The sequence below is a fragment of the Streptopelia decaocto genome (assembly GCF_964273445.1).
Source record: "Streptopelia decaocto genome assembly, chromosome: 1".
Classification (NCBI taxonomy): Eukaryota; Metazoa; Chordata; class Aves; order Columbiformes; family Columbidae; genus Streptopelia; species Streptopelia decaocto.
The window spans coordinates 180,540,337-180,563,890 of record NC_138663.1 but is presented as its reverse complement, the minus strand read 5'-3'; the positions used below and the strand labels follow the sequence as shown (position 1 = coordinate 180,563,890).

At 46.3% G+C, this 23,554-nt stretch overlaps 2 long non-coding RNA genes across 2 annotated transcripts; one reads left to right on the top strand and one right to left on the bottom strand.

Annotated features, from left to right (window-relative positions):
* Positions 1-275: 275 nt before the first annotated feature.
* On the bottom strand, positions 276-21,109 carry LOC309439999. Its single transcript, XR_014184099.1, has 3 exons — positions 19,672-21,109; positions 6,617-6,721; positions 276-4,229 (listed from the first exon to the last, which is right to left on the bottom strand). It is a non-coding gene; the product is annotated as an uncharacterized lncRNA (long non-coding RNA).
* Positions 18,435-21,978, top strand: LOC309440001. Its single transcript, XR_014184100.1, has 3 exons — positions 18,435-18,730; positions 19,548-19,751; positions 21,818-21,978. It is a non-coding gene; the product is annotated as an uncharacterized lncRNA (long non-coding RNA).
* The last annotated feature ends 1,576 nt before the right edge of the window (positions 21,979-23,554 follow it).

Genomic DNA, 23,554 nt, shown 5'->3' with positions numbered 1-23,554 from the left:
GATAGTCTGTAGCTGGGGGAGTGAAGGAATTTGCAGGTTTATGGTGGATACTCTTTACTGGTGTTAAAGATGTAAATCTTGGACATTTAGAGTATTCACAATTAACGGGACAAAATGGTCAAGTCCTTTTGAGGAGTAGTAAGACTGTGAAAGTGGCATCCTAAAATTTGAATATAAGGAATTAATCTCACTTAAAAAAAACTTTGTAATTAACATTTTACGTGGCCTTATGTGGCTGCTTACTTCATATAGTGAAAATCAGGAGATACCTTGTGGAACTTCATGTCATTCAGAATAGTCAGGTGCAGCAGAGGAGACAAGAAGGCTGAGAGTTCAAAGGCAGGACAGTCACCTTTGTGTGTGATTTGCAGCTAAATTCTTGCTTTTGGGGACTCGTCATGCAGCAGTTCAGACACTACTTGTCTGTATCACAACGCAAAGGCTGTGTTACCTTCGTTGGGATTAGTGTATCCAAGCGTGTGCGTGAGTGTGTCTCTGTGGGAGTGTGAACTTTTAATTCGTGGTTTGTGTTCTTGAGATTTCAGTACGTAATTTAAGAGTCCTCTTAATGAGGAAACGCCAGCGAGAAATGCGAGATGTTTTTCTTTTGATGGATTAAGCTAAAATTAGAAATTGATGATAGCCTTTGTGGCAGAACAGCACTTGAATTATCTGGATCTGACAAAAGGAATGCTAATTTTGGTGCTGGTTAAATGGCTTAATTGTCTCCAGTTGCTTTTATATTCTGAATGTCTCTTTAGCACTTCCAGTCTGTAACACTGAGTATATAAAAAAAGTCAACACACAGATCTGCTTTTTCACCTGCTTCACTGACCAAAATTTGCAAAGAATTATTTTTTGTTTAAAAAAGAAATAGACGTCTGGGATTACTTCTTTTACTTTGTTTAAAGAACAGCCTGAATATATTCTAAATGCAAGGGTTTGTGGTTTTTTTAACTGTTCTTTAATACAGTATGTGGATGTCTGAAGGTTTTCAGTTAGGTAATACATTAATAATTTTAGTACACGATGCTTTAATGTTGGCAAATCTGATCATTTAGTCTTGGATACCAAATACTTTTAAAACCACGGAGCCAGTTTGTGGAGCTGTTTATGAATTGTTAGTCAGAGCAACGTTTTGTTGCTGAGGTTATTTTAGCAATAGCTCTGTCAAAACTGAAGCCTCCATGAAACAGATTCAAATTGACTAAAATTGCACTTGAGACCCAAACAAAGAGTAGGCATTTCAGTCGGGTTGTGTTGTAATACTTCTGGAATGAATTGTTTTTATTATTGCTTTTGTTCTAGAACAAATGATTTTTCAGAGCACTTTAAATCAAACATTGTCAATAGTCAAGAATCTTTTTTCCACCAGAATTTTTCTTTGTACAAACTCTGAAATGCTCAGGTTTTCATCCACAGTGAGAATCAAATTAAATGTAATCTGTCTTTTATGTGTCAGGCTTTTGTTCTTTGTGTACCTCTAGTTCAGTAACTCTTCAGGCTATATTCAAGCTGTTTGGCATTTAACTTTTTGTTGACATTTAGCTGCACACTTGCTTTATTTTTAACAGCGATATAGTACACTGATCTAAGCAGATTATCACTGAAAACAAGTTGCGATTTTTTTCCTCTCCTGACTTTTTGTTTTAAACCAATAATTTTTGGCAATTCTATGGCAAGTCCAGATTCTGAGGGGCTCTGTAAATACTTGGGGAAGAGAAATATGCTTCAGTAATGTGCCTGAAGACTGTCTGGAGAGCACCCAGACAAAACCTCCCAGCAGCAGTGGGGTAAATGCAGTGCCCCAGAGATGCCTCTCCCTAATTCTTAGGGAATAAATCAGTGCCTGGGAGGCAGCTTCCCCCCTTTCGACTGGAGAAAGAACCCAGCGAGGCTATTTGGGAATTACCACCCTTGATTTCTGTAGCTAACAATGAATGTATTAACCTCAATACAAAGAATTTTAATTATTATTTATTCCTCGTAGGGCAAAATAGCAGTACTCAGCTTGCTGACTGAAGGCATACTCGTTCAGCTTAATATATGCTGTTCGCAAAACCTCTTGTTAAGCATCTTGAGTACTTTCGCAACAGTTCACATCTTACAGACGTTGCATTATTTCTTGCTTTTCTCCTCTCGCTTTGGGGTTATGCATTTTAACTTTATCGAGAGTTTTCTGCTGTGGCGAACCTGAAACAAGCTATAAATCCAAGGCTTCACCTAAGCTGGAAATTAGCCCAATTCCATCCATTGCTGGTCAGTGTAACTTAGATGGACAAAACGTAATGCAGGATGGCTGCTGGAGGGATCTCCTGGGAAGTCTGGAGGCAGCTCAGGCACTTGAAATGCTCGTTTGAGGATAGTCTGAAAAACACCTGCCACTGGCCCGGTCCTTTTCCTGCCATGAGAAACAAACCCTTCCGACCGCATTGACTACGTGCTGAGCCAGGCCAACAAATGGTGCGTTTGAACGTCCCATGGCAAGGAGTTTCCAGCAGACGCTGGCAACTGCCCTCCTGAATCAGGGTCCGATTTCCAACAGGAGCAAAGCCAAGCTCAGCAATGAAGTTAAAAGCCAAACCATGAATAAACCGACTTCCTTACATTGTAAATACATCGGAAAAGGGCAGCAGTTCAAAAGGGAAAAGGAACGAAACTGCGATGGCTTTTCCTTGAAACTAAGTCCCAGGCCATGGTGGTTCACTGAGGTGCCCCCAGGAGAGTTGTACTGGGCCAAGAAGAGACAAGGGGGTTTGGGTAGGACATGGCCAAGAGTCCCCCGAAATGTAGCACAACAGGAATCTGGGTACATCGTAATGGCCAGCTGAGGAAAGGGAAAACAGTTCTCAAAAGGCTTGATCCTGAGCTAAGCCAGGTTCTTAGGTCATCTTGAAGCTTAACTTTGATTCTTCAGCTGTGTTGGGTGGGGTGGTTTTTCAGTGATGCGCATGTGGTAATACATGTTGGATGCGATTCAAGTCATGAGAAAGTGGCTACGGGGGGGCGGGAGGGAAAGAAAAGGTCATAACACTCTAGTTTACAGTCTCCTAGTTTGGGTGGACTGAGGGCTCTGTTAGAAGTTTTCCCTCTAAAAGCTCTAAAGGCTCTGTAAGATGGTGAGAGGTGGAGATCTGGCAACTGCAAGCTCAAGGCAAATCCACCTGAATCTTGGAAGGAACAAAAGGGCAGCAAATACAATTTGTTAGTCTTTAAAACATGAAGTCAAGAAGAACAAACATCTATTGCTTTCAGAAATGAAAGCAGATCTGTTGTTCGTCAGGGAGTATGGGAAGTGGGGGAGACTTATTTGTGCATTATTTAAATTACTGTCAGCTGCTTTCCAGTCCAATGTACAGTCAGGATCTCTAGGAGTTGGAGTTGGAAGCTGGGTTATCTGTGCTGAGCTCTCAGATCTCCCCCAAAAATCTTGTTTAAAGTATCTGCCTGTGTTATGTTTCTGGTGGAGGCTGCAGTAAATGGTTATTCTTCCTGCCATTAGTTTTATTACTGAGAACCAGCCTGTTCTGCCTATCCGCTGCTGCTTTAATCAAAGCTTTGCTCCCAGATAGCCATCAGAAAAGACATCTGCAATTCAATTAGATATGTGCTTAAACTCACGATCTCTGCAAAACCGGCCGCTGCCAGAACACAGTGCCCTCCGCACCACGGGCTCGCCAGGGCTGCAGGGCTCCGCTCCAACGCTGCTGCCTCCTGCCACCAGCTTGTCCTCCTTCCTGTCACCAGCTCTGCTTACGAGTGCTTGAAATGAGGATTCCTTCCTCATAGGAGGCTGGTAGGAGTCTATTTCTTTTTCCTTGTGAAGCAGGAGAGAAGCTGGAAACTTGACACGACTCAGGAACCACGAGATCTGCTTTATGATGTATCACGAGTGGTTGCTATAGAGTAGCGTCTTTTTGCTTTGGGAGGTAGGATGAAGAAGCTCCAAAGGTGCTCCAGGGATAAATTATTGCACCTTTTGCATGGGCATGAAAGCATGATAAATTGATGCAAATGTTCACACCAGAAGTAGTCTTGGCTTATTTATTTTCACAGACTCTGCAGTCTCCAGTGCTGTAAGTGCATATCCCCTAGTGCCGGCCGCTCCAGGGCCACCATTCTTGCTTGCAGTGACCCTATGGGGTGATCAAGGTGCAACCCAAACGCCTGGGCAGACCAGAACACTGAGCCTCTGTGAGGAACTGCTCTTCGGAAATATTTCCTTGGTCCTACAGGTAAAGGTGAGCTCTGAGTGAATGTCAGGCAGGTCCCTGACATGTGCCACAACCTTGTTTAAAATGATCCAGAAGGATGTTACAAAGTGCTTTACCGGTCTTGCTTAAAGCATTTCTAAGAACTGAACATAAAGGCTCGCAAAATCACAAGTGAAAGCAGTTCAGAAGGGAGGTTTGTGTGGGCTTCCTTCTCAAAAAGATGCAGTTGACAAAAACCCCAAACCCAAAGAGAAGCGAAGGTGAATGTGGGGAGTGGATGTGGGCTGCAGCTCACTGCAAACTTTCATGCCACCAGTTGACAGAGAAGCGGGTTTGATGCTTACCTGGGATGCGGGAAAAGCTAATGGGGGTCATGGCAATGCAGCTGAGTACAGCCCCGAGGAGTCCGGGTGCTCTACCTGCCTGAACCCTCTGAGTGCAGGACTTAGCAAAGCCTTGGTAAGTGCCTGCAGCCATGGACTTTATCTGTCATTCATGAGGGATCCACCCTAATGGTGATAATGAAAGTGCTTCAGCTCTGTCAGGAGGAGGTGAGAAGAGGACAGAATTGTAAATACTCACAGGCAGTGCAGGAAAAAGTCCCCTAGCCCTTCTCCTCATCTCCATCAGCTTTATCTTTAAATCCAGTGAGCAATGGTGGTGGATCAAGTTCAGTCGTGCTCTCAAAGAACAGCAGCTGCCCTTTTAATGGGTTTGTGTAGAGGATCTGGACTAGGACAGTCTTTTTGCTCAGAAGGCAATTACTTCTATTTACCCTTCTAAGTGTCATAAATGTAATTGGGCTTTCTAAGGAATGGCAATAGCTGTATCACCAGGGCATGTGGAGAAAACTGAAGCAGCTCCAGCCAGTGATAGGACACAAATAAGTCAGGGCTGCAGGTGCTCAGCTGGATCTGGGATAGAGGAAGATGATGGGAGAGGCTGTATTCTGATGTGACCTGTTGGATGCCAGTACCTGTGTTGGAGGTGTTGAAGCCGGGTGGTGATTTTACTCCAGCCCTGGGCTGCTTTGGTGACCTTGGTAGCCAGCAATGTCTGGGAGTAGGTACCAGGACCAAGCTGCTGTGATAACCCACATGCAGAGCAGGGAAAAATTGAAAGGGCTTGAGGAGCCTTTTTTTCTTCCTCTCTCACAATATTGGTTTTCTTAGAATCCTAGAGTCATTTTGGTTGGAAGAGACCGTCAAGATCTTCAAGTCCAACCATTAACTGAACTCTGGCGCTAAACCATGTCCCTAAGCACCATATCTACCCATCTTCTAAACACCTCCAGGGATGGCGACTCCACCGCTTCCCTGGGCAGCCTGTTCTAATGCCTGACACCACTTTTCTGTGAAGAAATTATTCCTAATATCAAACCTTAACCTCTCCTGGCATTTCCTCTTTTCCTTTTTTTCCCCATTTCCTCTTGTCCTATTACTTACTACTTGGGAGAGGAGACCAACACCCTCCACTCTACAACCTCCTTTCAGGTAGTTGTAGACAGCGATCAGGTCTCCCCTCAGCCTCCCTTTCTCCAGGCTGAACAGCCCCAGTTCCCTCAGCTGTTCCTCATCAGACTTGTGCTCCAGGCCCCTCACCAGCTTCATTGCCCTTCTCTGAACTCTCTCCAGCACCTCAATGTCTTTCTTGTAGCGACTGACACACCAGAAGGCTGTGCTGCCATCCAACGAGACCTGGACAGGTTGGAGAGTTGGGCAGGAAAAAATTTAATGAAATATAACAAGGGCAAGTATAGAGTCTTGCATCTGGGCAGGAACAACCCCAGGTTCCTGTATAAGTTGTGGAATGACTTATTAGAGAGCAGTGTAGGGGAGAGGGACCTGGGGGTCCTGGTGGACAGCAGGATGACCATGAGCCAGCACTGTGCCGTTGTGGCCAGGAAGGCCAATGGCATCCTGGGGTGTATTAGAAGGGGGGTGGTTAGTAGGTCCAGAGAGGTTCTCCTTCCCCTCTACTCTGCCCTGGTGAGACCACACCTGGAATATTGTGTCCAGTTCTGGGCCCCTCAGTTCCAGAAGGACAGGGAACTGCTGGAGAGAGTCCAGCGCAGGGCAACGAAGATGATTAAGGGAGTGGAGCATCTCCCTTATGAGGAAAGGCTGAGGGAGCTGGGTCTCTTTAGCCTGGAGAAGAGGAAACTGAGGGGAGACCTCATTAATATTTATAAATATGTAAAGAGTGAGTGTAATGAGGATGGAGCCAGGCTCTTCTCGGTGACAACCCATTATAAGGCAAGGGGAAATGGGTTCAAACTGAAACACAGGAGGTTCCATTTAAATTTGAGAAGAAACTCCTTCTCCGTGAGGGTGCCAGAGCACTGGAACAGGCTGCCCAGGGGGGTTGTGGAGTCTCCTACTCTGCAGACATTCAAAACCCACCTGGACGCCCTCCTGTGTAATCTCATCTGGGTGTTCCTGCTCCGGCAGGGGGGTTGGACTGGATGATCTTTCGAGGTCCCTTCCAATCCCTGACATTCTGTGATTCTGTAATGGAAATATATATTCTTAATATACTTTCAATAAATGAAGTGAAATCTCAGGGGAAGGGAAGCCTAGCATGGGCCCCTATCTGTTTCAAAGGGTGGACAGCAGAGGAGGTTTGGGGGATATTCTACTGGAGCATCCTCAACACCTGCAGTGCTTAAACCCACTCCTGGGCCCTCTGGGTTTTGGCAAAGCAAAGGTACACGCCCAGACCCCCTGGGCCATCCATCCTGAGCTTGTTGATTTAGGAGGTGGAGGGTCCATAAGACCAAGCAATATTGGATGGGGGCTTTCAGCTGGCCATTGCCCACACATCCTTCCCTCAAGGAGCTGTGGTCCCATCAAGAGGGTTAATTCCCCCAGCAAGTGCTGAGGCACATAGGACAAGGAGAGGGCTGCACCTCTGCACTGCGTACCCTGGGGGAAAACACTCTGGTTTTCTAAGGCGCTCTTATTTCATCTCAGCGTGGCTGCTCACAGTCAGCCCGGAGGTAAAATCAACCCGCAGCACAACTTTGTTTACATTTCACCATGCTGCTTCAGTGGCAAATGCCCCTTTCCTTAAAAAAAAAGTTTCCTTTTGGGGTAATGAAAATACAGGTATCAGTTATTAGTAATTTAGAGAGGAAAAATCTCTCATATCTACAGTCTGTTGTTTACAGGAGGTTAGATCCTTTGCCTTTTCTCAAGTTAGATTTAAGGTGGGCATTTGGATTAATCAAGAAGATTGAACAATGCAAAAAACCCCAAACAAACAGACAAAACCCAAACAACACCACTACCACCAAAACACAACCCAAACCTGTATAAACAAAAACCACCCTGCAGAAAGTAAGGGCAATTCTGCACATGGTGATTTTTGGTGGCTTTGGTCGTGAAAGTCTTACCCCAGGGTGGAGAAGGAGTCCTTTCAGCACAGCCTGGGAGTTCCAGCTCCTGCCCCACCAAGTGTGTGCTGTGGCACCCCCAGCATGGGTGGAGAACACACCCCTAGTGAAGTGCCTGGCATAAAAATACTGCGCCCCAATGCTGGGACACTGCCTGCCGTCTTGTCCCTGGGAAGCCATTGCCAAAGTACTACTCCCTAAAAAATATGGATATGTTCTTAAAGGTGGGACTTTCTGTTAGACATCCCCCTTTGCTGGGGTCATGCGACGTCCTGGTGTGAGAATGGTTGTGTTCAGCAGTGTCTGTTCCTGCTGTTCTATGTGGTGCCAGTGCTGTGACACTGATGTTTTGCTGCTTACAGTGATGCTTTCTGCTCAGTATAAACAGGGCAATTCGGAGCATTACCCATCCGTAACAGCCCTACCTGGGCTATCTGTGAGGACTGACCCAGCCCAGCACCTGATGGCCACGGCCAGCAGCAGACACATGAGGGAAGGAGTAGAGCCATTCTTGTCCCTGAGCATCTTCTCAACTTCCAGCAGCCAACAACTGAGGGAATTCCCAAACTGAAGGCTGCAGCTGGACATCCACGTTTTATGGTTGCCTTTGGATGTGTCCTCCAGGTGTGTGTTTAAATTCATTTCCATCCTTTTGCTCACTCTGCAAGAACAGCTCTTCCCCAGTTGTCCCCATCCAGTCTGGCTCTCCAGTGCTCGTGCTTGCCCCCCAGCATGGCAGCATGTCTGGAGCCCAGCAGTGGCCCCAAGCCATGCTGTTAGCCCAAGGCCATCACTTCAGGCTTTCCGCTCTGGACGTGTTGCCTGGCACTCACTGTCATGAGCTCCTTTGCAAGTCCTCACCCTTGAGGTTTCAGGTAGGCTCACACATGGTGTCCTCTGCAGCCCTTCTCACCTTCATCTCTGCCTCCCCGCTTGGGCACTTAAAAGAATTCATTCTCCACTTTCGGGAAAGGAGAGGACTTTGAGTGTTGGCATCCCTTATTAGCATTGATTTTATTTGCTCTCATGGGTGAATCATTAGACAAAACATAATTAAATGGCTTCCTTTCATTCCCATGCAAACTTTCACTTTCCCTTTCTCTGAGGAAGACGTTGTCCTGGCAGGGCTGAGGCAAACGCAGCTAAGGGAAGGTTTAAATGAAAGGGGTTCCACACTTTTGAGATGTTGCATATGAAAACTCACAGATATTATTATTTTTTCTTTTTTTAATAATGGAAAAGAAAAGCAACCTTCACTTTTGGTCTGAATTTTCACAAAATTCCATTTCTAGCTATACTTAACTCCAAAGTTTGTCAATGAGGCTACTTAGCAACATCAGTACAGACATTATATATATATATACATATATCTCAGCTATGATCTATATTAGAAGTACACCCAGGATACACCTTCGGTATTGCTAATTTCTGATGACCTTATCGTAATGCCAGATAGATTTGATGTTCCCATTAAAGTCTGAGCTCCTGAATGAATCAGCTTCTACCTCCCAGTTTCTGAGAAAAAGAGCTGAAAATATGAATATGATACATCAAGCCAGAAATCAGAAAATAAATAAGAGAAAAAAATCCAACATTATTTCTTAAGATTAAATTACATATTTGGGGCTGACTTTGGGAGTTTTTGATGCTTCCACATCTCTGAAATTGTGTTGGTGCGAAGTTGTTGTGCCTTGTTTGTGTGCTTTGATAGTAGAACAAGCTGCCTTTGGTGATATGGTGCCCTGATCCTGCAATAAATTAATTAAGGGTTTGGGGATCACAGGATCAGTCTTCCCAGGTCACAAAGTGGGGCCAAAGTATTTTCTTGGTGTGTGATAGTTTTGAGATATTTAAATGTATGTTGGATCCTTATTTTTAAATACCTTTATTGATTTCTCTATCAAAGAGCATTTTTCTTCCTGCAGTATTTTGTCTGGTGACTCATACTATATGCAAATAATCAAGCTGAAATACTGGTTGCTTTTGGAGAGGGAATAAATGATGGCATTGTTCTGGATCATCAGAAGCAATTCAGTCTGTTCCTTAAGGCAGGAATAAGGTTGCAACCTTTTTTTTTTTTTAACGAAGATGGAAAAGGCAAAGGGCTGCTGGCTTTCAACTGAGCAAACAGGTGAAGAGAAGCAGCATCCGAATTGAGGTTGCACAATCCTGCAATCTCTCAAAATCAATGTCATCCATTTATTCGCCCCAAAAGACTCTCTGGAGTGCTTTTACTGAATCATCTACAACCTGGGCACTGTGCAGCACCAACTGCTCCGTAGTAGGGAGCTTCCTCGGAGAAAGGGCTGTCACAGACACATGGTGTGAACTGTGGGGTTGTCCTGTGCAGGGACAGGAGCTGGACTCGATGATCCTCGTGGGTCCCTTCCAACTCAGGACATTCTATGGTTCTAGCTGGTGCCCAGGCAAGCAGAGCTGGTGGCACCGCACAGCCCCCTGTGTTTTCTCACAGTGGCCCCCACAGCGAGGGCAGGTTTGGGGAACCAGAACCCTCTGACAACTAATTTTCTAGAGCTCAGAGTGCATTTTGCAACACAAGGTCAAGAGAAAGCACTGACTTTTTTTGTTCTCCAGAAACTCTTTCGCTAAATCAACCAGACTGAAAAACAGCAAGGGTCATTTCCAGCAAAAATAACCAGCCATGGTAATGATCCCATCTCCAATCCCCTTATGTACTGCTGTCTGTGCAGAACTGCACCAGGAGCATAGTGAAGGAGAAGAGAGATGTTTTTCTAAAGAAGTGGAAGTTTGACCTTTTTCTTGCCCAGCCCCCACACAACAGTATCTGTCTCTCCTGAGCCCGTTAGGAGATTTACTTTATCATCTTGCCTGTCCTAAAATGTGTGGACAGGGAGGTTTCCAAGGGGGCAATTCTCTTGACAGCTGTTTTCTACTGTCAGCCAAACAATTAAGCAAAACACCACAGCCCTATAATTACATGTAAGGCTTTTCTCGCGTACCACATAAGTCTGGCAGCTGCTAACAAAGGTCTGGGTGCGTGCGGGACTGCTTCATCTGGAGATGGCTGTGTAGGCAGCCCATTTCATGATCCATGCAAACAGAGAGACAGAACATACCGTACATTGCCGCTGCAGCAGATGTGTCCTGACAGAGGCTTCTCTGGAGCAGGTAAATACGAGGGGTTTTCTGCACTGTTTACTTAATGGGGGCAAGGTGCTTCGAAGTGGGGAGCATAATAATAGATCAGTCCTTCTGGAGATGTGTTTGGTGCTGGGAGAGGCGTGGATATCTTATGAAAACCTGTTGAAGGAACAGATGGGGCAAATGACACATTTGGGACCTGGGCTGTTAGTGTATAGGGCACCTCAGCACGGTATCCTGGTGGTCTTCAGATTCTCCCTGCTGTTGAAGGGTGTGCTATTCACTATGCTGCACTTCTCCAAGGGTCTCTGCTGTGGCCCTATGAACTCTGTTTATCCTGGCGTGCATTGCCCCTACCCCCTTTGTTAGCCCAAATCAAAGTGCTTCTTCACTGAGATGAACGAGCACAGCTGATGGAGCCTCCTGCAGCAGGACAGGCTCATGGTGCCTTGTGGTGTTCATCTGTTCCTTGGCACCATGTGGTCCTCATGCTGGGCCAGAGGGGAGATTTTTGTAGACTGTCCTGACTTGTTGGCCAACAACTGTTGTATTTAGGGCACAACTCCAAAATATTTTCTTGTGGGAAGAGATGGGCTCTTTGGGAGTTGTGGTTGTTGCTTCCCATTGGTTTCCCTCTCTTGGTGAGGAGGGAAGCCCTTGGGCATGCTGGGCCATGCGGTCAGCTGGGTTGTCCACAACGTGGGGTGTGGAGGAAGGGCACAAACTAATTGCAGACCCTGCGGGGTACTAAATTGTGGCAGGTGGTAGAAAAGGCTTTGATTTTTGCCTGGAGAAGGCAGGAAAGGGGAAGAGGTGCTAACAGTAATAATAAGAAATAAACAACCTGTGGAGAGAAGGTCCTCTTCTCATAGAGGAGAAAATACCCAATTCTCAGCTTTGCATGATAAACTGACTTTGCCTTGCGCTCACACACCCTGAATGACATATTTCAGGAAGAAAAGCATGAAAGCTGTGAATTTTGGGGGAGCCCTAGGGAACAAAACACCTGACTTGTATTCCTGTCAGTTGGTTTGCAATGGCCAGCTCTCCCCTCTAGCCTCGCAGGCTCTGGTTTTCTGACCTTTTCTCTCAATAATGATGTATTGCACATTAAAATACTTACCACTGGGTTGAAACGACAAACTTACACAGTCCTGCGGCTTTTGTTTCTAAACAGCCTGCGTTTAAATGGGGAGAAGAAGAGCTAAGGCTCAGTCGTTTATTGAGCAGCCTTTGCTCCGCCGATGCTGGAAAGTCATTCTCAAGGCAGTGACACCCGCCGACCTGAAGCACCAGGGGAGGAGAGCAGACCTCAGTGTGAAGTGGCCCATGCTCAGTGTGTGTTTGTACTGACACAAAACCCCGGTGAGCGGTGGCCTGGGCTGCGCTTGGACATGCTCCGTGTGTTGATGCTGCATCAGCATGTGGCTCTGTTGCTACAAACAGCCCCCCTGTGCCAAAATGCCCGCAGATCAGCGCTGCCTGGGGTCTCCTCCTGACCTTGGATGGTGTGATGCAAGACCTTCAACCCCAGACAGGTTCAAACACATGTTATGAAATGAAGTTATGCAGGAAGCCAAGGACTTTGTCTGGGAAGGGTTGAGTGCTGTTCCTCCAGCGGCACATCCTGGGTGTGGGAGATGTTGATCTGCACCACCACCGACCCAGCAAATGTCACTGATGCAGTGGGTGAGGGTGCCAAACCAGGTTCAGGCAAAACTGAGACTTCTTGTCTCTGGAGCCAGGTTTCATCCCTCATGATTGTAGGGATGTCACAACATGGATGTAGAATGACTAAACCTTTAGGGGACCTGGGGAGGTCATCTGATCGAACTCCCTACTCAAAGCAGGGCTAATTTTGATGTTAGAGCAGGTCACTCAGGGCCATGTCCAGGTGAACTTTGGAAACCTCCAAGGATGAAGATCCCACAGCCCCTCTGGGCAACCTCTTCCAGTTTGTTTGTTTGGGGTTTTTGTTTGTTCGTCATTGTTGTTGTTTTGGGGTTTTTTTTGTTTGTTTTTCCCCCTAATACCAAATCAGAGTTTTCTCTAATGCAACTTTTGTCTGGTTTCTACAACAGAATCATCCTTGATTCCTTTATGATCTTTGCAGAGAACCAAATTTCAGGTCTCTGAAGTTTTTCACCTCTTTTAGGGAGACATAAATTTCGAGTTTCAAATGAGTGCCCGTATTTCCCAGCTGGTGAGACAGGCTCCCCTTGTGCATGCTGCTGCCCTTCCGCTACCACTCATTCTGGGCCGCAGGTGCCTTCTCCATCTTTCATGCCCTTTGGAGACAACTAATCCTTCCTTGGCTGTGAATGTCCACCTAGCAATCTAAAATGGCATTTCTTGACAAAGCCAGAGCAGATCCACTTTTAGGGGTAGGAAGAGGAGCTAGTTGCCTTCACCTGCTTCACCTGCATCTCCCATGTTTGGGGACTACAGGTCATGTAGTCATGCCCAGCTTCTCTTCAGTGCCCTGGCACTTGTTGTAGATGACTACGAAAGAGCCCTTCTGCTCTTCAATATGCAAATCAAGACAGAAAAGACAATGTGCATTCCCCCCCCGCAACCCCAGCATGTAGCTTCAATATTTGCATTATTAGAAAGCTGGGGGCTCTCCGTGGAGGCATCCTGCGTCCCGGCATAAAAGGCAAATGTGTACAGGGAGTGGGGGGGAGCGGCGTGTTTGTGAAACATGGATGTAATAATCCTTGAGCAATTAATTTATTTAGGAATGACAAAAAAAGCCAGCAGGTGATTCTTTTGTTCTCTGACAGTGACAATATTTTTTTTGTATATAAAAAAGGCTTTCAAGAAAAGCTTTTCAAGTCGACGCCATCAGAATTTTTTCAACAGAGCATTTTGACAGAAGATACCAATTTGCTGAAATGAAAAATATTGAAAAAAAAATGCTACAAAAAGGTCACAGTTTTGTAGAGAAAAAATATAAAAGGAATGCTTTCAATTCATAAATTTTTCATTAAAAAATTTTGCAATTTCACACTGATATTTTGAATGTTATATGTTATGTAGGGTGTTTTTTTTAACATTGTGGCTGACATGTCGTGAAATCATCACGGTGCATAATAACATCTTATCATCTCTAGCGCAGAGTGTTGCCTGTTTGTTGTAGTGAAACAGTTTGGCACTTGATCAAAGTGTCTCCTGCCTGTCTTGAAAAAAAAAATAATGTCAAACTTCCATTACAACACAGACAGGAGACACTTTGATCTAGAAAAGAAAATATGTTAGTGTTTACTAAGTGGCAGATGGTTTTAATAGTTCTAAAATGAAACAGAATAAAAAAAATAGGAAGATATTCTTATATAATATGCGACACTAATGAAATGCCATGAAATGATACAAGAAGAAAGTAACATAGAGAAAAAGTGAAGTGAAAGCAGGGAAGAACATTTATAGAGGGTGACTGTTTTTTTGGTGGAGGTCTGTCATTTGCCATTCACTTTTGACCAGGCTGGCTTTGCTGGGTGCTGAGCCTCCCCCCCGCACCAGCGCTGGGATGGGGCACGGAGCAGGGCTGGGGGCCGGGAACATCTGTCTTGTTTAAAAGGATGAGGTTGACCAGTCCAGCAAGGATGACTCTCACCTTGTTGCTTTTGGCTTGTTTAACGTCAAAGAAAAAATTCCAGATGAGCAAGAGCATATTTTTGGTGAATACATTTCTTAAACAAAAATGAAACCTAAAAGAGCTGCCTGGTCTGGTGTTTATGAGCAGAAACTTGAGTTGGTTGGACTAGATGACCTTTGAAGGTCCCTTCCAACCCAAACTATTCTATGATTCTACAGTTAACTGTGGTACCTGGGGTTCTGAACGAGAGTGCTGAGTGACAAGTCTGACTCAAACCATCAGGCATCTGCTATTTGGGAAGTGGGCACCAACATCACACCATTGTGCGTAAGCATTTGTTTGCAATAATAATAATAATACTTTTAAAAGTTCCAGCATCAAACAGACTCTTATGATAGTATACACACAGCATAAGGCATCCAGAAACAAACACACATGCAGTCTTCACACAAATACACCCCAGCAAGTGTGGAGGGAAATCATCAGACCAGCTCACCAATATGGCAAAAATGAACAGAAAAGCAAAAATATTCTTTTCTGTTCCAGCTCCTTGCCATTAGGTAGGTTGGTAAAATCCCAGTGAGGGTTCCCACTCCCCTTTCTCTGCTAACTCATCCTGCTGTATTTTAACTCTTAACTAATAATGTACAGCCGTCACCACTGACACAGCAACAGCTGAGATGTTGGGTACATGTGTCCTGCAAATGCTGGATGTGCACGGGCAGCTGCCAGTTGCACGGCTGGCTGGTGGTGCAGCATCATACTGGTGTCCCAGTATGGGCTCCCAGCTGCATAGGCATCTGCCAAATGGAAGAGCTGACTGCTGGCCTTCCTGGATCAGGCGTGAGGCACGAGACAGCCAGAAACCTGTTTGCCTTTATGCCATCAAAACTGGGGGTGTCCAAGCCCAAGGCACAGCTGCTCTACCAGGAGAGGCAGCTGCGACACGAGGTGGCTGTGCTCCCCAAAATATTCCTAAGGACCTAATCCTGCAATCTTCTTGCCTGCCGAGGTGCTGGACTTCTATCCACCTTACCTGTCTGCAGGATGGAGCTGGCACAGCTCGCAGTGTGCCCTGAAAACTCATCACCATGGCATTCCTTATATGTGGCTTTGTTGGGTGCTGCCTGTAATATTGGATATTAGGAAAATTTTCCTCACAGAAAGGGTTGCCAGGCACTGGAACAGGCTGCCCAGGGAAGCGGTGGAGTCACCATCCATGGAGGTGTTTAAAAGACACATAGATGAGGTTCTTAGGGACAGGGTTTAGTGACAGTGTTAGGTTAATGGCTGGACTTGGTGATCTTGAGGGTCTCTTCTAGGCAAAATGATTCTATGATTAGGAAAAAGGCAAAGAGAAAATGTAGGGGGACAGCACAATGTTGAAAGGGAACGATGTTTAGTGGGCCATCAGGCTGGTTTCTTCACCAGTGTGCTGTCACTCAGATCAGGTGCTGGTAACCTCATGCCAAATCCTAAAAACACGAGGAGGGCTGGGGAGGAGGCAGACCCCATGTCCCAGAGGCTCTGACACAGGGATCACAACCACTTTTACCTGGAAAAGCCCGTGGGAAGGTGAGGAACCACATGGATACCGGGGGCACATCACCCCGATGCTCTTCTTTCGCACGTCTGCATCTATGGGGTGAAGCAGCCAATGCCCCCACCACCTTCAGGAGCTTAATGGGGTAATTTGGGAATGGTGGAAGCCCTCCTGCTGAAAAGGCAGCAGCTTTCCATTGTGTTCTTCATAACACATGTCCACGTACTTGCAGAAAGCAAGAAAGTGGTGCAGAAAGCAAGAAAGCGGTGCACAAAGGGTTACTGCAGGAGGAAGCACCAGGGAAGGACAGATTTCAAGCCCCATGTCAGCCAAAACCCTGAAACTGTAGGAAGCCGTGCTGAAAAGAAGGAAAAAAGAAAAAAAAGAAAAAAAAAAGAAAAAAAAAAAAAAAAAAGGAGATTTGAATAGATGCAAGCTTGGTGAGGGGGATGAAGAAAGAGAAAAACACCGCAGGCATGAAACCCTTCCAGCTGCTTTCCACAGACCCAGCACAGCAAATTCGTTACAGGAAATAAAGCATAGAAAGGGCGTGAGATGGGCCAAGGTGGGGGGGCACATGGAGGGATGCTTTCAGCTTCCAGCGAGGCTGGAGGGCTGAGCTCACCTCCGCACATGGGCCTGTGGCCAGTGCCGAATTTTGGGCACTCTCAGAATCTGGGGGATGTGGATGGGGTTGGATGGGAGAAATGTCCCATGAGCACCAGCACAAGCAATTGCAGCACCTCTGGCATCCGACCTGCTAAGGGTGAAGTGGGGAGAAGCTGCGAGAAGAGCAGGTATTGGCTGCTTGGTCTGTCCTCTGTGGTACCCAAATGCGCTGCAGTCTCTGCAAGCATTTGGGAGAAGGATGCTCTCAACACATGTTTTGGAACATGCTGCAAGACCTGTCAGTCCTTTGTGCAACACACAAATTAGCAAAAAAGAAACAAAAAAAAAAAGGAGGAAGAGAAGTCACTGAGCTCCTCAACCATCTCCGGTTCATGGAAATGTGCATCAGTTTCCCACTGCTGTGCAGGCAGGTGAGGTCACCTTCAGTAGCGGTGACCTTGCACATCCACAGGATGCTTTTCACTCCCGGGAACTTTGCAAACCTTAGTTTAGCCCTGAGTAGCATATACAGGTTTTGATCGTAGATATTTAGCAATGAGCTAGAACTGAGCATGTCGCCCCACTTCCCCACTAGCCAGCAGAGAGGAAGAGGGGGAGACACCTCCCTCCACACCTGAATTATGTTACCTCTGGATGGGACACGTTGCCCTCATGCTGACCTGCAGCAGTGCCTGGGCTGGTGCTCAGGCAGGGATGCTGCCTGGTGGGATGCCCTAAAGGAGGGACATCTCTGGTCCACTCACACCATCACCACGAGGTGCCATTTACTGTCTCATCCCCTCTGCAGCTCTGGCCACCAGCCTCAGCCGAGCAGCACCTGTACCAGGTGCTGGTGGCTTCTACTGGTTGTAGAAGCAAATTAATGAAGAAGGAGGGGAAGAAAGACATTGCATCCTCGTGTCCAAGAGATATAAGTCTTTGCTCTGTATAGGAGATGAAGTAGCTAATAAGAAGATGCCCTTTCTGATATGACATGCTGTGCTGGGAGTTCCATTTGTGAAGGTCACCAGTCATACATGGTGGGAAGGCAACATAATCATATTCTTCAATCACTTCCCCAAGGTGGGACCCTGGAGCTGTGAACCCAAACCCCTGCCAAGCCCCTGGGGGTGGGACAGGGAGCAGTTACCAGCAAGGCAAAGATTAGGGTCAATGTCACACCATTGCAGAGAAGAACTGTGGGAAGTGAAATGGTGGCTGATCCCATATGAAAGAGGGTTTATGTGTAAAACCTGTGAGGCTAAAGCTATAGAGGCCAACCTGAGGTGTGGTTTGCATTTTTGACCTTTGGTGTTTAGGAGAGGTTTACAAAAACTAGCTCAAATACATAGAAGGTTCAGACCTGTGCATGTAAATTCTGAGGTCACTAAGGGCCCTCCCTGGAAAGAAATGAGCAGGGGGTGGATGGGGACAGTTCCAGTGACAGGTACCAACAGAAACAAAGGCTGTTGCTTCACTCTTGCAGGTGGCAGACAAGAAGCAATGGCCTGAAGATTGAAGGAGGAGCAGGATTCAGGTTAGACTTTGAGATAAGGGCTGAGTGGTGGGGAGAAGTCACCCACCGAGGTGAAGCCATCCAGACTCGCACGGAGCTTGACAAATGATTCGGAAATGGCTTCTGCCAGCAGGAAGCGTTTGTCTAAACACAGCCCCCCTGGCTGTCTTATTCAAGAACAAAGTCAGATTTTCTGGGAGCCAGCACTAAACCCAGGTCATTATCAGCACAGTGTTTCCAAGATGGGTCTCCAGATAATGAAACTAATTCTGTTTCTCAGGCGAAATTTCCATGTAATTCGCTGGCAGCTGAGCGCAAATAATGAACACCGCTTGGGGTTCAACAGTACAAATGTTTTTGCTCAGAAATCAATCCGTCGATCAAGGCGTTCATTTACTGCTAGAAAAATTGTGTCGTCTCCTGAATCCAGCCGTGTGCTTTAGAAAATGAAGCTACCTAATCTGCTGTGCACTGTTGACTTGCTTTTGGTCACAACTCGCTTCAGCTTCCGCGCTCGCTGCTGCCTCCTCCTCCTCTCCATCCTCCTCTCAGTGCTTCAGGTGCTCTGGGGCAGATTTTGTGTCATTTGTTGCTACTGGGCCGGTTTGATGTGCCGAACATGCAGGGAGTACGCACTGGAGGCAGCATTTGTGCTGTCTGCCCAAGGATGCCTGAAACTGCTGGGTACCTTGTCACAGCAAGGAATAACTCTCTGTAGATAATGATAACATAACAGGTATGTTTAAGACGCTGTGTTTTGTTTTTGTTGTTGTTTGTTTGGTTGGTTTGGTTTTTGTGTTTTGTTTTGGGGGGGTTGTTTGTTTGTTTTTTTAACCTTTTCCTTCTTAGTTAAAGGTCACAGAGTCAAAAAGCCACAGAAGCCCAAGTATGGCTGTTGTTAAAGAACAGGACTAAGTACCAAATGCAGCTTGGCCAGACTTTGTTGAACCCATGCAATTCTGGGATGCTGCAAGGAGATAGATAGCCTTACAAAATTATTTGTACCAACATGCTTGTCCTTGTATAAAAACGTCATGTTGGGATGTATCCCTCATGACCACTGGAGCATGTGAAAAGCAATGCTTTCAAAATGCACTTTAAGGCTTGTGAAAGCTTGAGCAGGTTTGAAGGGCCGTCAGGTACCAAGAGAGCGTGGTGCAACACAGAGATCTGACCCTCACAGCCCTCTCAGGAGCCCCATCCCTTCCTAGGAAGGTGTCCCATTTCATCCCTGTTAGAAGTCTCTAATAAGCTTGTAACCTAAAATTGAACCACAAGAGCAGATTTTTGTCATCTGGGCTCACTAAAGCTTTTTCAGATGGCAGCAGTGCCAGTCACTGCACTCTCACACCACATGCCAACCTGCAGCCTGTGAGAAGACCCCAAGCAGCATCTCCACACTGCCCAGTTACCCACCTGCTGAGCAAAACTCCCGCCGGCTTTCACGTCCAGACACATTTGTCAGCAAAACTTAGCAGCAGTTAAACAATGAACGCTGAAATTTTGGGGAGGAAAGGTGACCAAATGAACCTTTTTTTTTTTGCATTTTCCAGAGCTTTTTCTTAAGCCACAAAGACAGCTTTCAGTGGGAACAATGCCAGGCTGGGGACTGCTTTGTACCTTCCAGCTCAGCCCACTGCCTCCCCTCCCTCCCACCCTTCAGAAGCATGTTCATACCTGGTCCATGGACAACAAAACCAAAGAGAGACAGCAGCTGGGTCCTACAGAAGACTTCTCCTGTGGCCATGAGAATTTGGGTGGGGACAGAGGGAGAAAGAAGATTTCGGTTGCTAGCGCTTTGCTCTTTTGCCCTACTAGCTCATGTGAAAATAGTCGCAGAAAGACAAGATAAGGAACTCTGTGGTTTCAGCTTCTAACCTCAAACAGTAAACGCTCCTCAAAAACAGTTTACAATGTGGTCATGTTGCTTCGAAGAAAGGACAAGGAGCCCAACTGAAAAAAAACACAATATAGTAATTGGAAAATAGCATTTAGTCACAGAGGAGCTGTAAATAAAATAGAGGATGCTCCAGGATCTGACAGCTCTAACAGCCCAATAGCATTTCTCTCCCAGGAGGTTTCTTCTTCTTTTTCTTTTGTTGAGATGCCTCGGTCACTATTGATACAGACACATCCTCCCAACAACCAGCTAAATTATGTCCCCTTCCTCAAACCCCATTAAAATAGATGCTTTTCAGCATGTGCCAGGAATATCCTTATGTGAAAAGTGCTAAGATGTTGCAACTTCTATTCAGTTTATTTCAAGTCAGTACAATGACACAGCGTGAGGCAGGGCTCTGGAGCTGGGGAAGAAAACAGAAAGGAGAAGTTCATTAATTTATAGTAATTTTGGACTGCTGAGTTTCATTTTCATGCATGCTGCTAGCGTGGTACTCACAGAACACGTTGAAGATTAGAAAAAAAAAGAAAAAAAGAAGAATTAAATACTGATATAATAACTACGGCACTTAACAAATTCACAGAAAAAACCCCACAAAAAAATAATAAAAAAAAACCACCAGCATCAAAAACCAAAACCCAACAAAACCAGATGTTCTCTAAATGCAAAATGCAGCTGTTGCCAGGACTGAAATAACAGCTGACATCTACTGATAATTACTCATTAAACTTGTTCAATGGGTAGAGTTTAGCCGCAGCGACGTACAGACTTGTGTAACGGGCTTGATTCCTTCCCCCTGGCTCTGAAGAGTAACTGAATTTCTACTTTGGCTTTCCCTTTTTTTTTTTTTTTTTGTTTTAAAAAAAAATCCCTTCCCATTTTTAGTTTTGGTGCCATTAGTGTCTTCCAACAGCCCTCCCCTCCTCTCCCCCTGCTCTGGGTACGCACCTCGTGAAGATGAGTCCTGGGGCAGGTCCCTGTTGGCACAGGGCGGGCTTTGGGCAGACCCTCCAGCTGTGCCCGACCCCTGAGACAATGGGTGAGCAGAGAAGGAGGTTCAGAGTGATCAGCTTGAGGGGTCTCATCCACACTGGTCTCCCCCACATGGGCGATGCACCCATATGTTACTGAGTGTGACAATCAAACTTCGAACACAATTTTGGATCAAAAAGTGCAAAATCCTGCTAACTGGCACAATGCAACTCAGCAGGAGCATCGCCTTGACCCAAGGGGTGAGACCTGGAGCTGAGTGAGACCATGGGCAGAGGAAGCGCTGGAGCAGTAACCGAAAATCTCAGGCTGTTCGTGCCATCAGCAGGAACTCCTGATGTTAGTCAGGGGCACTCCAAGTGCAAATGCTGCTTCGCACATCAACAAGTGGTGGTAGCGAAAGAAAAAAGCAGATTGACTCAGTTTAAAGTAAACATGAAAAAAAATCCAACCAAACCCTTGAATCTTGTTATCAGAAAGGCACTGGGCTGTAGAAACACAGCGTTTTAAATTAGCTTGTAATAGTTTACTTTGAGTTGAGGGTTTTTGGAAGGAAAGTAAATCTACTGTTTTTCCCTAAGGACTGGAACACATCAAGGACTACATCCACGCTTTGCTTTCCACTATCTCCTTTTGTTGGTGGATTTAGATGAGGCAAGAACTGTAAATGAGTTTTAAATTAAGGCAGGCTAGGCTTAAATTAAAATCCCTCTTTCATAAGTCAGCTTTTGGCTATTTTCAGCTTCAGCAGCCCAAACGCTGGAGAGGGGTGTTGGTGGATGGGTGGACCCGCTGTTGGTGGAGCCCAGGCAGAGCTGCCACAGCCACAAAGGGGAGATTTTGGCACCCTTTGGCCACAAAGCCACCCCTCCCCTGAGCCATCTGTATGCAGAGATGTACATGCACACTCACATACGTATTTATTTTTCACAGGGTGGGGTCTCACACTTCCTCTACTGGTTTCACTGGGGAAGATGCACTCTTTGCAATGAACTGGCATGTTTTTTTTTCCTCCGTTTTGAAGAGGATGCCAAGGAAGAAGGAACCTTGCCTGCCCCAGGAGCAGGGGGAGCATACCTGAGGTGTCCCCTCAAGAGCCCTGTCACCCCCTGTGCCACCCCAGTACTGCCTCACCAGGGCTGGGCCGCCTTTCCTCTCCGGTGGGAGGGGGTTTCATTGTGCTTTTCACTTGCCATCCACATCCACTGTTTGGCCATCATTACTTTCTCATTTCATAGATATATGAATTAATTGTAAGCATATTTACACATATAATTTTACGCATATATTTGTTGTATATGTTTTATTGTGTATAATTCTTTTACACATACATTTTGTCAGGGGGAGGGTATGCAGCGGGGGCTGCTGATGCCCGCTCTTCTGGTCCCCCATGCATGTGCAGCCCCCCAAGTCCCCTTTCCCACCACAGGCTATGGCACTGGGACACACGTAGGGCTTTGCGGGAGGTGGGCACGCCTGCCAGGGGAAGCCCTGTGTTTCTTCCTTAGCCCCATAGTCTGCCCTGACTGTGTGACCCCCCCATGCATCCTACCACCTGTATCACATCATGCGCTGCCATACCTGCCCCTGCAATGCTCCCACGTGCCCCTCACGTTGCCCACATGTTCCTTCATTCTCCCACTTCTCAGTGCACCCCTGCGTGTATCCTGCTGTCCTCCCATGGCTGTCCAGCTGTGCTTTTCCACATGTCCAGCCGTGCTCCCATGTGTCCCACCACAACCTCATGAGTGTCCCCCTTCACAAGCATACCCAGTGTGCTCCATCCACGCTGTCTCCACATGTCCCTCTGCACCTTCATGAGTGTCCCTGTGTGCCATGCATGTGCCTCACACACTCCACATGTCCCACCAAAACCTCTGAATGTCCCCAGTGGTCCCAAATGCATGTCCTACCACACCTCTACATCTGTTCCCCACATCTTCTCTGTGTATCCCACACGGAGCCTCCCTGCTGTCCCATCTCTTGCTGTCCCTGGGTCCGTGGAGGCTGCTGACACCTTGATACAATGTGCTGCCAAACCCTTAGGTGGCAATTTGTGAATTTGGGATAAATGGCTCTCATGACAGCAAGGATGCTGTCTGAGTTGAAAGCAAAGACCTTTTCCTCTTGTGATGCATGCTATCATCCTCTGATGAGCACTGCTTATTTCAAGCCCTTTGAATATAGGGTTTCCCTTGGGGGAGAAATCTGGGACTCGAAACGTGAGTGTTTTGGTGTAATTTGCCCACTTGTGATGGACCAACTGGTTCTTGAAATGAGAGTGCAGGCAGCTCTCCAGTTTCTTCAGTCTGGGGCTGTCTCAGCTTTCACGATATAGCACGTCCCCAAGAATTATTTCAAGCTGTAGTGTGGAAAATACATGGTAAACTGTCCAGCTGCTTGCAGTAGCCCTGCAACAAGACTGATATCATAGAAGTGTGACCACAGGTGGCAAAAGAGAGAGCGTGCTCTTTGGTGTAGCTGCATGGCCATAACCAGACTAGATTGTTACTAACAACCAGAAAGCAATAAACCTATTGCTACTTGCTTTTTAAGCCAACTTTCAGCTGACAAACAAGCAAACAATGTGACGGAGCTTCCCAAGGTTGGTATTCTGCTGTTTGCCTTGGGTGTTGACATTTCAAACCCCATCGTTAAGTTCTGGGAAGA